This window comes from Scomber japonicus, chromosome 24 (genome assembly GCF_027409825.1).
Source record: "Scomber japonicus isolate fScoJap1 chromosome 24, fScoJap1.pri, whole genome shotgun sequence".
In the NCBI taxonomy this organism is placed as follows: Eukaryota; Metazoa; Chordata; class Actinopteri; order Scombriformes; family Scombridae; genus Scomber; species Scomber japonicus.
In genome coordinates, this window is record NC_070601.1 from 9,309,092 (window position 1) to 9,324,671 (window position 15,580).

The window sequence follows — 15,580 nt, forward strand, 5'->3', positions numbered from 1 at the left end:
TATATTTAATAAACACAACTAAGGGTGGACAAAGGCCAAAAGAAACAAAAGAAACCTAACTAGAAATGAAACAATATAACTTTTCTGAAACATAAGAAACCAAATAAAAAACTCTAACTTAAAACAGGATAACAAAAACTGGCAGTCCACCCCTACTAAAACTACAGAACCAATAAACTAAAGATACACAAACTAATGTGGCTGTTTGGTAAAAGGAGGAGACTGGGGAATACCCATAGACTGTATGGGAATACCCCATGACAGGATTTCCTTTCATTTTGCTCCTGGTGAGTCAGTCTGGAAACCAGTCCTCCAATCTGTGCTCAGCAGCCAATCCAGCAGTCAACCAATCACCCTCCAGCTCTGACACACACTCATTTGCATATGGGACAATAACAGCATAAGAACTTTTATAACAAATTATGAGTACAGTCTGTGGCCAATTACATTGCTAATAGTGTAATCAGCTGTCTTGTTTATTTATTTATTCATTTATTTATTTATTTTTGTTGTTTCTGAAAACTGGTTAAATATTTGGGAATCTGTCTGAATTTTGGAGCTTGTAGCAGTCACCCACCGGCTCTGGCACACTGTCATTTGCATATTGAACAACAAAAAATACCTTGACTACAGCCCTAACAAAGCCAACCAGTAAAATAATGCTATAAATCATGGTCAATCCAAAGCCAGTCCAGAATACTGTGACTTCAGTGTAAAGCCTGACAGACAGCACGGAACAAGTAGCCAGAAGTAAAGTAATATCACCTCAGTAAACCTAGGTCTTGCTCTTTTTGACAGCTGAAGTAATACATTTCACCAATGGTGAAATATAAAGAGCAAATACTAAAGGTTGAGTCAAGAGAAAACAGAGAAACTTAATCACAGAGAAGAATGGCGGAGGCAAGAGAGACAACTTTCTACCTTCAGAAACTTGGGTTGAGTTGGATTTCTTTATGTTGCAGCAGGCTTTAAGTCTTTCTTTTCAGACTTGTCTCTGCTCCTCGCTCCTGCATTACCTCACTCCTCCGCACATACACATCTTGACAGCTTTACTCTCTACTAGGGTTGCACATCTCTCTGTGATAAACCATTCGATATGCATCTAGATACACAGGTTACGATTCAATTAAAAAACAATATCCTTTTATTACAGACCGATTCAATACAGTGTAAGAACGATATGATTTGATTCTATGGTTAATATTTGTTGTAGATATTTTATAAACTAAAGAAGCCAAAATGTGACAGGTTTATTGTTCACAACCCTACTCTCTACTTCTCTATTCTGAATTTTAAGCAAGTCTCACACCCAAACTATCCACTGGAACCCTTCTTTAAGACACCGGCTTCTCAGCTGACAGTGAAAACCTTATCCTGTTCTTGCTTTATTCACCAAAATGGTATTGTTCATTTAATACTATATGGTAGATTTGAGCTGACACCAGGACAGTTTTACTTCTAAAACTGAAGCCACAAATTTCTCACATCAGTAAGGAACCTTTCAACTTTTCATTTTTAATGGTGTCTGCTTCCTCAAGTATACTGAATGTGAAAACGTCAGCACTCCAGAGGGATCTGGCCAACCATACATACAGAAGGGAGTATTCAACACAAGGGACAGACAACATGTCGATGGTTCCGACCCAGCTGCCACCACTCTCTGATCAAATGATTTTCAGCTGCGAATGGTGCTGTACAGTAGCTCCTCAGTGTCGACAGGAGAGCGAGGCTGCTCGTCAAACAGGACAGTCTCGGCAGAAAGAGACTCTCGTTACGCTCATGGGTACAGTGCACCAAACTGTAGGCTGCAGTCATAAGGCCAGTTTCTAGGAGACAATCTCAATCAATAACAAATGTATTTCAATGGATTTGGAATGAAAATGAGCATCAGGCACAATCATTTGTTTCTATGTTTGTTTTAAATGCTGTGTAGTGTCGTAGACGTGGAGCATGACTGATTCTTCATCTAGAATTGAAATGACGCATTTTTCCTCTCACCTAGTTGGATAACATCTATGTTCCTGACATTTCTGATCCCAGAAGTCTACCTGTAGGTCATGAATGACCGCAAGCTAAGGAGTTCAACATTTATTACAAAGTCGGATCTGGAAAGACATAAATGTCACGTAGTCTGATCTCAGCATTGCACAGAGCAGAGATAAACAAACCATGAACCTGATCTGTGACATGTTTGGTCTGAGACCTGGTTAAAAAATGCCACAATCTTCAAACTAGAAATAGAAAAGTAGACATAGACAAGTACCCAGTGTTTTAAAAAGCATTTTAATTATATACCTTTTAGTGTGTAATCAAGTAATACATCTTAAAAGGCAGTCATTAAGTGAACACACAGTTCCTGCCATCTGTGTGTATGCACAGCAGAAAGGGGTGTGACAAATCAGAGCTCCTGTTGCTGCTCAAGTGTGTGGGACTATATTTACACAAATTGTGTGTGGGACTATATTTAAATAAATTTAACATCTCCTTACTTTCTGTGTAAATATAATAAATCTACAACCATTGCACATATTTTTCTATTCTTCAAGGGTCCAGTTGTGGTGATGGCAAATTACCAGACAAGTCAAAACACACAGCTGTGACCTGAACACACAATTTGTTTCATTTAAATCACAGAGGAATGTACAGAGGTCTACAAAAACATGGCTAGTGCTGGAATCACAGATGCGGCTCCTATGCATGGAAATCAGGAATCATACATTGTAAAAAGCTTGCTGTAAATTACAATTTAATGGCAACTGGACGCTAGTAAGTTACGGTAAATGCGTTAACAGTATTATAACTGTATTTTTGTAAAAATCATAGAAATTGGGTACAGCGTTTAGAAGGAGCACTGTGTGACATTTTCACCACTGTTGTCTCCAAAGCTGCCCTATGCTTTATCAACCATATGCATATACTCATATGGGAATGTGGCAGTTTCACAGTTTTAATATTTCAACATAAAGTGCAAATCATCTCTCCAGGTATAATACCTTCAAAAAGGTCATGAAGACTGGGAAAATGTAAATTCTGTCCCCAAACTCTCTGTCTCGTTTTGTACACTTTCAGCCTCGGAATGATGCTGTGTGAAATACACACATGCACAATAAGGTCAAGAGTCACAAACTGAAACTGTACTGAATGAGTAAAATCCAGATAATTCAGCACATCAGCAAAAATAATTTCACTGAGATGCTTCATCTTTTCAGCAAATTTCTCAGTAATATGCCCCTTAGATTATCTTGTGTTCCAAAAACTAAATGGCTATTGGAATAAAGATCTTAATTTTGAGATCTCACTTAAAGTGGAGCAAAGTGCTGGATAAACAAACAGTTGATCAGCATCACCAGTGTGATTTCACTCACCGAGTCTGATGTTTCTGCCTCACAAGCTGCCGCTGCTTTAAAGATATTTATTCAGCTTAGCTGATCAAATGGATTGACAGACACATTAAAGGACGAGCAAAGAATGGTTTATTAGCACACTTGTATTCATACGCATGCACAAGAGTTCTGCCGTCAGTCATGAAGCCTGATGGGAGAAGCTGTCTGCAGGCTGGAAATGCCATCGTCTCCTCTATTGACAGACAGGGAGAGCCAGATCGACAGACAGAGGGACGTGGGATGAAACAGGGCTGGGTTTGTTTGTTTACTCTTGTTTATGCTGTTAATGTTTGATGAAAATACTGCATTATGTTCCTATTTTAGGTCATAAAAACAACAGCATGTCATCATTATTCCTCATTTATCAAACCTTATGTAACCTTGTGTAGAATAAATTATGAAAGAAAAAGAACTTGAAATGATCTGAACATGTAATGCAAAACATGTTGAGGCCAGTTTTTAGAAATCAGCATTCATCCATCTAAACTTGACTTTACTGCACCAAATGTGAAAGTAAAGGTCAGTAAAAGCCACAGGCTGTCTCTGCAATTAACTCATTTGTTCAATGTAATTAGACTAATGTCCTCATTTGATAAAGCAGTGAATTATTGATGTTAAACAACAGCGGAGCAACACTAGTGTGCCTGTAGTTTAAGGACAAAATTGTTCAGTGTAATTTGCCTCCTATCTGGTTAGTGGACTGACACTCTGAAGCAGCCGTGCTTCACCTCATGGTCTTGACAACTGCTTTACTGAAAGGTTAAAAACATAAACCACAGCAGGTTAACTAAGTTCTTGTTTTTTCCCCCCTACAATTTCGAGTAATTGCCATGACAGCTGCCTGCACACATCTGGACAATTACCTGCGACAAACACTGAAATGACTGAGTAGCAGCGGCACCCACAGGTGAAATTGCAAGAAGGCCAGACGTACGTGTCTCACACTATGATCAGCTGACCAAACTGCCTGAGTCATCAGACTAAAAAGCTTTTGCTTAAAAAAAGATTCATTGTGTGAATAAATTAGCTGCTTAAAAAGAGGACAAAGCAGAGTTTTCTTGATGTGCATCTCTAAGGAGAAAATGTATCGATTTTCCCATTTGAACATCTTGAGCTCCGTTGCACATGACGCACACTCGCATGCACGCACACCAATCAAATGTTCTGCTCCATTGCCAGTTGCCAAGGTCACCAAACCTGCACACCTACTGCTGCCTAAAAGCAAAGAAAAACACTTTAGTTTTTCTCGCTCTTTGTGCTGCAGACAAGCATTGATCTCTGTGTCTAGCTCACTCTCTTCTCTCTCTGCTCCAGTCCAGTTTTCCCTTTTAAACCGCAAAGAGGTAGACAGAAATAAAGGGGCCTATTCTCAGATATCTCCAAAGGAAGTGCTCTCCCTCCCTCTCTCCAGCCATGGAGCTGTGACTTCAAAGCCACTCTCTAAAAATGGTGGGATAAAAACTGCTCGATATGGCTCCTGCCTAGCGTAGAGGGATTGTTTTGTGAATGAACCAACATGCTGAGTTACCCGTAAGACCCAAAAGGAGAGTTGTTTTGACCCAGCTCTGACTTAATCCTATTGCAGGTATGTTTTTTTCCATTTATTCCCCATGGTTTCCTATTTCCAGGGGGACAAAACCAATAAAAAATGAAATGTTCCCAGATGTTTCACCATTGATTTTAACACTTAGCTTTTTTAGCTCTTCACAAAGACATCACAATGACATTTACTCTGATTAACAATTAAAAAAAATAAAAAATACAGATCTATTGTGCTTCAGATTTGAACATTTACAGCCTAAAAATCCCAAGAAGGAAATGCATGTGAAAACAGAGGGAGAATGTGCACACGTTCCAAATGTTAAATGAAGCACGGACTGATGGAGATACATAGTAAGACTTCTCTTAAGTGAATTAGACAGGCTTGAATATCCCAAATCATAATAGGATACTGGGGTGTGTTTGTCATATGAGAGCCAGCCACGGAAATCATATTCATATGAAATGCAATATTTATGAATTCTGATTCTTCTTTCAAACTTTCGATATTAAACCTGCTAAGGTGCCCTTCAAAATCATGTAATAATCCACTCGTCCTTTTGTCTGTTATCGTCATCCATCTGTCTAATAATACCACAAAAGATATCCAAAGACAAAGCCAGTGGATATGATTAATGAGTGGTGATCAATCAGTTTTTAAAGGGACATTTCTTCAGGTTTTTATACTATTAATAAAGGATCATGATATAATTGTCACTATGAACCATTGTTGATCATTGGTAATAAACAGCAGTCTATAATACACTGTCAAGCTACTTGTGCCATTGCTTCTGATGGAAAATAGTCAACCAGAGTTTACAAAGGGGGTAAATACTGTCTTACCCATGAGATGGCAAAACAGCTTTTCATTCTCAGCTACTTTTAGATCCGACTGTATGTGCCGAAATTGTCTGGTGGTCAAACTAAACACGACGCAGCTCCACAGAGATGATAAGCGATGCAGGCTTGAAGTGGTCATGATTACTGTGAAAACCACCCTGTGACTCATGGCTTTGTGTGTGTGTGTGTGTGTGTGTGTGTGTGTGTGTGTATGTGTGTGTGTGCCAGCAGCAGCATGGTTGGGGTGCATGGATGGGTAAATAAGAGCGTTTGTGTGTGGTGACATGATGCAGTTCTGTGATATAATATACTCTGAATGTGAAAAATATGATGAAGAGTGGGGACATCCTCTTTAATGCAGAGAAAATGTCAGGTTTTTTAATCACATTAAGTTTCAATTGAATGTGAAGCAAACTTGCTGTTGGGTCTGTATGGAATAATTACACAAGATCCTCATTTGCATGACAGTTCAGAACAATATCGCCAAAGCAGCGAGACAAAGGCTCTCTCCGTCTTTAATTTTCTTCTCTTTTCTCTCGCTCAGTGCCTCTCAGATAATGAAATGTTTCACAGTTGTCAAAGTGTGTCAGACACAGTGCTGCCAAAGCTTTGTCCAGAATAAAACCATCAACAGGTTAGATCATATTTCCTTAGCAATGCAAGTACAGTGCTTGTATTAAAGGAGAACAACATACCAATTTAATTTAAAGCAGCACTGGTTGATATTTTTATATTAAACGTGTCATATGAGGCACAGTTCCAGGTCTATTTTTTACTCTGGGACTCTACTGGAATATCTTTGCTGGATTTACAGTTCAAAAAGCTCCTTATTTATTTGATTGATTACTCTCAGTTCAGCTTCTGTCTGAAACAGGGTTTTAGCTCCTGTCCCTTTAAAGCCCCCCTCCTAATGAACTCACTTCTTTTTCTTGTTTTTTACTCAAAATATTATCTTCTCAAATGCATCCTTACATAATTAAGTGGAGAGCAGATCCAAAATATGCAAGAGAACAACAAAAAGCATGATATGTCTTCTTTAACAATAAATCAAATTATTGTGTAACTTGAACAATATGACTCCTAATAATCACCAACCCCTTCCCCCCAACTCTGCAACTCTAGGGAGCCATTTAGCCTCTTTTGGCTCTTTTTGGGTTCATGCTTAATCCTTTCACTAAGCTTTCCAGCTGCTAATGTATTGTTAATGTTTAACTGGTCGGCTTAACAATACTATACTATTAGTATATACTAATATACTAAATTAACTGTTAGTTAGTTTTGTAATTTTCCTTTGTCCAAGCTGGAGGAGACAGATTTGTTTCTTTTCAATCCAACACACACACATGCACACACATCAAGGTACTTGGTTGATGCTTTCTCGGTTGCCATGGCAGTCAACGAGTATCTCTGGTGCCAGGCAGAAACGGGCTCTGATTGGTTAATCAGTATTCAGACTGTGTCTGCGTGGCTGAATGCTGCTCTGCCCTACTCTGTGTGTTTGAGCATGAGTGTGTGTGTGTGTGTGTGTGTCCATCAAATGTCACTTATCACCTGAGAGAGAAATTACTCCTTTCTCTTCACCTGCCTTCAGGTTTCTCTTTCTTCATCAACCTTTTCTTCCTCTCCCTGTTGTTCTGAAGATGAAGAAGGAAGGGAGGGTAATGACGACAGAGAAAGAGAAGGAGAAAAAGAATGAGCAATAGTGATGTTATGATGTGTTACCCTGACAACTCTGACCTCTGACCTTCATCTGTTTCACCAAAGGAGGTTTAGATCACCAATTCAAACCGAATCATGAATTCTGATGAGACATTTGGATCAGATTTTACACTAATGGAGGTCAAAACATTATGTTACTCAATTTGACTATCATCATCTTCGTTTCCATGACAATCTGAATGCTGTTTCAGAGCCTGAAAAGAAGAAAATTCCTGGAGAACTTTTCTTTTCTCTTTTTTTAACACCAGTCAAATAGCGATAATGAGACATAGAAGCAGTAATTACAAAAGAGTGGGGGGGGGGGGGCTTTGATCTCAACCTTTCCAAGTGATTGACAGCAGCCTGGTTGCCATGGGGCTATAATGAAACAGCAGACTGCCTTATATAAGGCTATTGTTTTGTGAAAAATTCACAATGTTGCAGATTTTCCTGTATGTAGTTAAAGGATCACACGCTCCTCTAAGGGGCTGCTACCACATGTTGGTTCATCAGACTACTAAGAAACACAGCTGGACATCTGTAGAGAAAAACATGGAAGTAAAACTACAGACTGTGCTGCTTGTTTTAGTTCTCCAGTTGTTGACAGTTTTGAGATACACACACATTTTCACATGCACATTTTTCATTGCGGTTTAAAGTGGCCATGATTACTATGAAAACCATCTATGACGCATGCATTTGTGTGTATGTGCATATAAGATGGTGTGTATGTGAGTGTGCGTGTGTGTCTGCGTGCGTGTGCTGGAGCGCCTGTTGTCTTTGATGATAATGAGGCAGACAGAAACAGGCTCTCAAGTGAGCTCTCAATGCCACCTCAAACACATTGCTTCAGCATGGGCACACTATATATGTGTGCGTGTGTGTGTGCGTGCATTTGTGGCAGATAAGAGACCAAAAATCCCAACTCGGTGCTGTTTTAATGAAATTAATCAAAAAGACTGGAAATCGAAACATTTTGTGGCATGTGATAACAAAATGTAATTTTGCATTCCAGTTATAATTGGCTGCTTTTTAATAAGAGATTATGCTTTAGCCATTTTGCTTTGTGCTTAATGGAGTTTAAGTTTAGCTGGTGGCCAAAGTGATCCTATTGGTTGAGTTAAAGGTTGAGTCACAACACAGAGGGTGAGCCAAACAGGGCTAAGGTCCAAATTCCCCTAGCAGAAGTCACAAAAATCACAAAACTCAATTTTTATTTATTTCTTTGACTTCAAATTGAAATGTTTCTGTAAATTTCTCTCCCAAGATTGCAGTCTAAATGTAGCTGTTTCTCCACTGCAACGTAGACAATTCTCGTCAAGTATAATTTGCTGCTAAGAACGGTTGAATTATAAGATATTAAAATAACAATAAAGTCCTCTTCATGTATTCAAAACTTCAAAACTACAAAAATTCCCAGAAACCTTGCTGAGGGAATGGCCTCAGTATGAATAGCTGCAACTGCTGTGAAAGAAATAAAAGACTGGCATTGTGACCTCCAGAAACAATTCTTGATGTAACAATTCGATGTAGAGAGCTAGAAAATCTGAGTAACAATAAAAAAAAGTTGGGTCAAACTCTCAACTCTTTCGGATTCATTTTTCCTAGCAGCAGAAAACATTTTAACACTGATTCAACTGTTTTTGGTTGAAAGACAATAGACTCAGCTGACAGATGGACTTTACATATCAGGACCCTGTCACTGACTTAATCCATGATCAGTCACATGACTTCAGGGGGAAGAATGGAAATTTGTGCAGAAAAAATTGCCTCCATGAAAAAAAATTACATACATAGGACATAATAAATACCATTTTGGGCTCAATAAGGCCGACAAATAAAGAATATTAATTGTATTATATACATGAACCAGGAAGAACAACAAATAGACAGCCAAAGCTATTTTTAAAATCACTCTGCTCACATTAAAGTAATAAAATGGATCTACATGTTTATAAATCAAAGCACAATAACAACATACAGTATGAATGTAAAATCATGCATGAGTCTTATTCATTATGATCTCACAATTAAAGAAACTCCAATAAAAATCCAGATGTCGCTACTGAAATGCTCAATGCACATGATAGCAGAGCAAATGATGCCGAAAATGACAGAGAATGATAAGAGAAATACATATTAAAGTAAAATAATAACTGAGACAGGATGCAGAAAAAAAGTATGTAATCTTTATATACTTAAAACAAAACTTAGATAACATTAGAATAATCTTAAATGAGAGATGAATCATGCAGCATTTCTCTGGTATAATTACAGTTCTATGTAACCTCCTTTTCACTAATTAAACACCATGTTGCCCTTGAAAGTACACCTAATTTACATTGAATTTACATATGCAAATTCTAATTACATCCACCTAATTACAGTATTCGCTGCTTCATCTGTCATTTAAAAGGAGGCCAGGCTATGTATTATGTGTATTTGTGTGATGTGTGTTTCTTCCTGCCTGTCAATGTGTCTGAATGTATCTTCCTAGCTGTCTCTGCGGCTCTCTCTGTACATGTCTGCCTGATAGTGGAGCTGTGTAATGGTGCTTCTATCATACTGTGCTCAGTGGAATGATGGTACTTTTCTCTTTGTGTCTCCAAGGCTGGATTACCAAGCAGACAAAGCTAGCATTGGGCTTCTAACCCCTCCGGTGTACTGTGTAAGTGTGTGGTAATTTGACTGAATTTAAATTTCTTTGTGAGTATGCATAGCTACAGGTAGTTCCACACCGACTTCAAAGTGACCTGCAAGATATTTGCACAAAATCAAGCAGGTGTAGTCCTTTTATTCTCACCTTTTCTATTGCCTCTTGCACACAAAAGATGTAATTTTGGTCTGAAGGGAAAAAAACCTTCAGAGTTGAGTTGTTCAGACATTTTTGCTGTCAGAAATGACAGCTTTGAAAAGTGAAAGCCATGTCATGTAATGTAATGTAATGATGTTACAAGATTGTGGCAATAGCAGCAGTTTGGTGTGATGTCTTAATCTTCTCCACCTCTTATCATGTGAAATATGAGTCACCTCTGCAGGCTGAGGTCTCCACTATTTCCACACCTCTTAATCTCTGCGTACATTTCAAGTTTGTTTTACAATTCCTGCCCCCCACACCCCTGGATACATTTTACTGAAAGCAGGGAAATGTGTACAGTTTTGTGTTCGACTTGTATTGTTACAATACAAAATGTATGATGTGCAATGACTTTTAAGAACAATATCAGTTACAGTTCTCACTTCATCTGTAGGGTTTATGTCCTTCAATATCTGAGTTCAAGTGACTGTAGTTGAACAGTCTACAGTCCTTTTACTGAACAAAGTCAGTCACTTACCGCACCCTCTCTGCCACTGAAATGGCTGTTAATATAGCCTGCCCTTCAGTCAACACAAAGGATGAATGATCTTATTGAGACCATCAGGTGTGTATGAGTGTGTGTGTGTGTGTGATACTGGAGAAGTGGGCCATGTAAACCAGAGAGTACTTCAAGTACTTGAGAGTACTAACGTTGAAAGAATGAATGAATTCAAGTGTGATATCCATTAATGGATTAATATATGTATTACTATGTATGTGTTATATGTATGTGTTAATATATGCATTAAAATGAATCATTGGATACAGACATGTTGAACAGTAAATCAATCAGTCCAGTCACATTTCCTTTCTATAAAGCCTTTATTCAATATCATTGTTTTCTGTGTGTATACAATTGACAATTGGACACAAACTGTACAGTGCAGACAAACTCTGTTTGCATAATATGTATGTAAAGGTAACTGTACATTTACTGACAGACAGAGTAATCTCCTTTAAAGTCAGCACCAGTCACATTTTGCTTTTGGCTCATCGCTGGAATGGTTTGCACGAGCAAAATACAACCAGCTGTGGTCATTCTGTGAGTTTACTTAGTGTGTCCTTCATCCATAAATTCTGCTTAAAGATAGGATTGCCTGATGATCCTAGATCAAGGTGTAAACCATCCATTTCTACAAGTATCCAGAATAACTTCTGCAGCTCAATCCATCATTGTTAAAAGAAGTAAGGGATATCAAGCAAATACAGGTTCCTGTTTTTTGTCCCATAGTTGTAATTTGTCCTGCTCTCAGGCACCAGAATTAAATATTGATGCTTCGCTGAAAGTATTCCACATAAGACATGCATTAGTGTAACAATGTTAGTGATTTGAAGTAATTTTATATAATTTGCCCCTTGCTCCGTAATTGCAATGATGGATTATGCTTCAAAAGCAATATGTCTTTATAAGTTGTTCCTGATCCCAGTGGAAGTTTAAAATGTATAAATGAGACAAATATCAAAAATGATTGTTGCATCTGAGCCGGCGTAAACCAGCAGCAGAAATGAGCCAGAGGCAAAGTTTCACTGGTGCTACGCTGTAAATGTTTGCTTTGTTTTGATAACACATTTCCTACATAACCACATGCATTAGCCCCCGTCACCTTTCCTCTTTTTAAAAACCATGCAACAAGTGGGAAACAGTCCAAACGGAGAGAGGAGGAGAGGATGTGAGGGTTGAGGAAGAGAAACGAGGAGGTGTGAGTAAGTTCTCTGGCTGCATGATTATAAAACGAGCAGAGAGCAAAAGCTAGAATAGTTACAGTGAACAGAAGATTGGGGATCAAAGGATAATTGAAAAGTAAAATAGGGTGAAGTGTGTGTCTGTTGCATGTGTGTGTGTGTGTGTGTGTGTGAGGGATGAGAGCAAGAAACAGCTAGGAGGAGAGCACGTTTACTGTCTCGTTTCAGATTCGGTTGTAATAAGGCAGTCTTTTGTACGAGGAATAAAGTGGAACGTGGACAAAAAAAGAAAGAAACTAAAAAGAAAACCAGAGGGAGACAAGCTACATCATGAGTACAGTGCTAATTAGTACATGTCCCAGTGTCTCTAAAGTGCACCTGTACTGCAGTGGTTAGCCTTTTTTTTGTCCTATTACAGTTTGTCTTCTTGTCCTCTTGTGTCCATTCCTTAATTCTGAGCATGGGATAAACACTTAAGGAGATGGAGCTACAGTTCATGCAGGACAAAGTAAGATGGCTACATGTGTACCTGACATGAGTGGTACTTGTATGTGGAAATTAAATGCGACCCAGGTTGTCATGATTGCTCACTTCTAATTAAATCAGCTGCTCTCTTCCTGTGCGGAGCCTGCTGTTAGATATCTCATAATTGTAGCCTTGGTACCTGGCTAACTATCAGAGGCTGATAGTAAATGTGCCTTCGCTGTTCCAACCAGCCTGGAAACACTATTTTAGCAGTGTCTTTTGGTCAGTAGCCAGGAAACCAGGCCATTTTTCCCTGGCCTCAACCATCATTAATTATTGAGCATGTGCCACAGATCTTCAATAGCCGCTTTCAGAGAATGTGAACACCACTGCCCACCTAACAAGCTGGGCCTCTATGAATGGAGGAAGGTTTGGCTCCACTGCCAGCAGCGTAGGACAAATTAGCTATTACAAATTTTACGTGGATGCTGTCCTAGAGTTACCCACTGTATCTCTAGATGCTTCCACTTTGAGACAGCTAAGACACCACAGGACACATTGAAGAATATCCTTAAACTTAAAAAAAAGTAAGTTTACAGACCTGATTGTCAGGGGCTTGTTTTTTTTAAAATCTTTTACTAGTGACAAGAAGAATTCGATAAATGTTACATCCACATTCCTTTGACGTGAGACAAGCACAACTACGGTCAAAAAGACTTCCTCCTCATCAGCACCATCATCCCCATTTTGCTCTTAAAAATCACACAAGACAAAGACAGAGCTGAAGTCAAGTGCCTGCAAGAAGGTTCTCACATTTTAAACTTGGCTGTGGATGAGAGGCACTCACATAGCAAGGGTCCACAGAACCAACCAGCACCAGTAACACTTTCTATTTGTAGTTACATTTTTCAGATACAAAATATTTAAATGCTAAGCTCTCTTGAATCCCACATATTTCAATTACAGTTTGGCATTAAGAAAATTGTTTTCTGTGTTCTGTGGTATCAAATGTTTTTGGGGTTTTTTGTTCTTTCAAAAACAAATTAAGTTAAGGGCCAAGAGATGACACCAGCCTGAGCATCAGACCACATAAGTTCATGTAAGCTGGTCCGCCGCACATATTTGCACAAGAAGGCGAGTAACAGCTAATGAGATCAGGGGGAGGAGAGAAAAATGTGGCGTATGTGAGGGGAAAAAGCTGAGAAATGCCAATTAGAAATACTGCGAGCTGTCTAGTATTTTCACAGTTCTTCAGTTGTGGAGTGTATCCTCTCTGTACAACACAGCAGGACAACATTACCCACGTTAGAGTGGCTGCTCTTGTGTGCAGCAGTGCAGTGGTTCACCTGCTAACACACATGCAAGCTGTTGCCGAGGGGACGCAGCTGATTCAAGTTGGTGCTCGTTTGATGTCGGCACAACACTGCTGATTAATCACACAGCCTTGATTTGCTGCTTTGTGTTGCCGTTTCTTTGTAGTTTCGGTAACGTGCGCCGAGGTCATTCATCTTCAGCAAAGTGTTTCAATGATCCGATTAAAATGCAAAAGGAGTTATTCCAGTTTTTTGGAAACTGGAATTCAAAAGTCAGAGAGATGCACAGTTTCTGTTGATTAAACACAGATGTTGTCTCCAGTCACAGCCCTGTTATCCTGAGCCTTCCTTTGCCTCGTTGTCACTGACACTAATAAGAAGTGCACGATCACAGCATTAATGTCTCCTCAGTGATGTGACCGACTACTGGTGTAACTTTTTCCGAAGCTAATTGGCGTCTAGTCTTGCTTGTCAAACAGAGACGAGTAAACAGAAAGCCTGGGTGTCGAGCAGGATTCAAGTCCAGAACAGATTGGTGCCATGTTGACTGTCACAGTGAGAGGGCGAAGCATGGGAATCTATTTGGTTTCATTTCATTTCAAGGCATTTGATTTTCTGCCTTGTACTTCTCCACAATTCAACACAGACCCATATTTCAGTATTCTGATTTGATGACAGCTTTATGTAACACTGCAATCACTGTGCTATTTGTTTTCATTTGTTTTCATAATTTACTGCAGAAACCACATTCGTAATACTTTCTCAGTAACCTAACCTGATTTTATAGGCCATTGTGCAGGCCAATTTAAAGCCACTATGTGAAGAATCATTATGATTATGGTGTAAGCTTTTGTTTTTCAGAAAAATTAGACAATCCGGGAGAAAATTGTTGCTGTGTATGTGTTGCTTTTAGCCCATTCATCTGTGTAGAGGACCCAGTGGTAAGCCAGCCAAAGACCCAACATGCATAAAACGATTTAAAAGAGAAAACAAGGTCGGAATAGACCCGAGGATAATTAGGCCCTATCTAAAATGGAGTCGACCCGAGCAGAACCTCACTGACTAAGAACACCAACACTGGCAGCATAATGCGATCAGCAGCCATCCAGCTGCAGTTCAAAAATGTAACAATACATGTAATTTATCCTGCATTTCACAGTTCACACTTTCCATCTTGTGTCAAAAAGAAAAAAAAACAAATTTCTCTCCTGCGATGAATATGCATGTGATCAGAGCTGAAAGTCAATCCACTCTGTTCCACTTGCGGATTGACACCCAGACCTAAGACCATTGATGGAAAGTAACCACACATATATTCCTCAACTGCTGTATTTCAGTTCAATTTTGAGGCACTTGCACTTTACTTTGATGCTGCTTTATTCTTCTTTTCCATCCCATTTCAGATGGTAATATTGCACATTATTCTCCATTACATTTATCTGACAGCTAGTGTTTACTTTACAGATTAAAGAAACATGATGGAGTTAAACTTGAAACATTACACTTAACAGATGACTTCTCTTAAATAACTGCTTGAGGCCCAAAGAGATAAAAGTATCTGATATTTCACAGAAATGTAAAAGTTGAGGAAAATGTAAAAGAAAAAGAAATACTAATTTGTGTAGCAGCACTTTTTTGTTTTATTAGCTCCAACTTAATCAATTACAACAGTAAAATAGTCCCTGCATGCTCATACATCAGGAGTAATCTAATCTTAATTTGAATAATAACATAACTCTGACAGTGGCCATTTTCCAGCAGACATTTTGTTACTTTTATAGAATTTTGTTTATTCTTGTCTA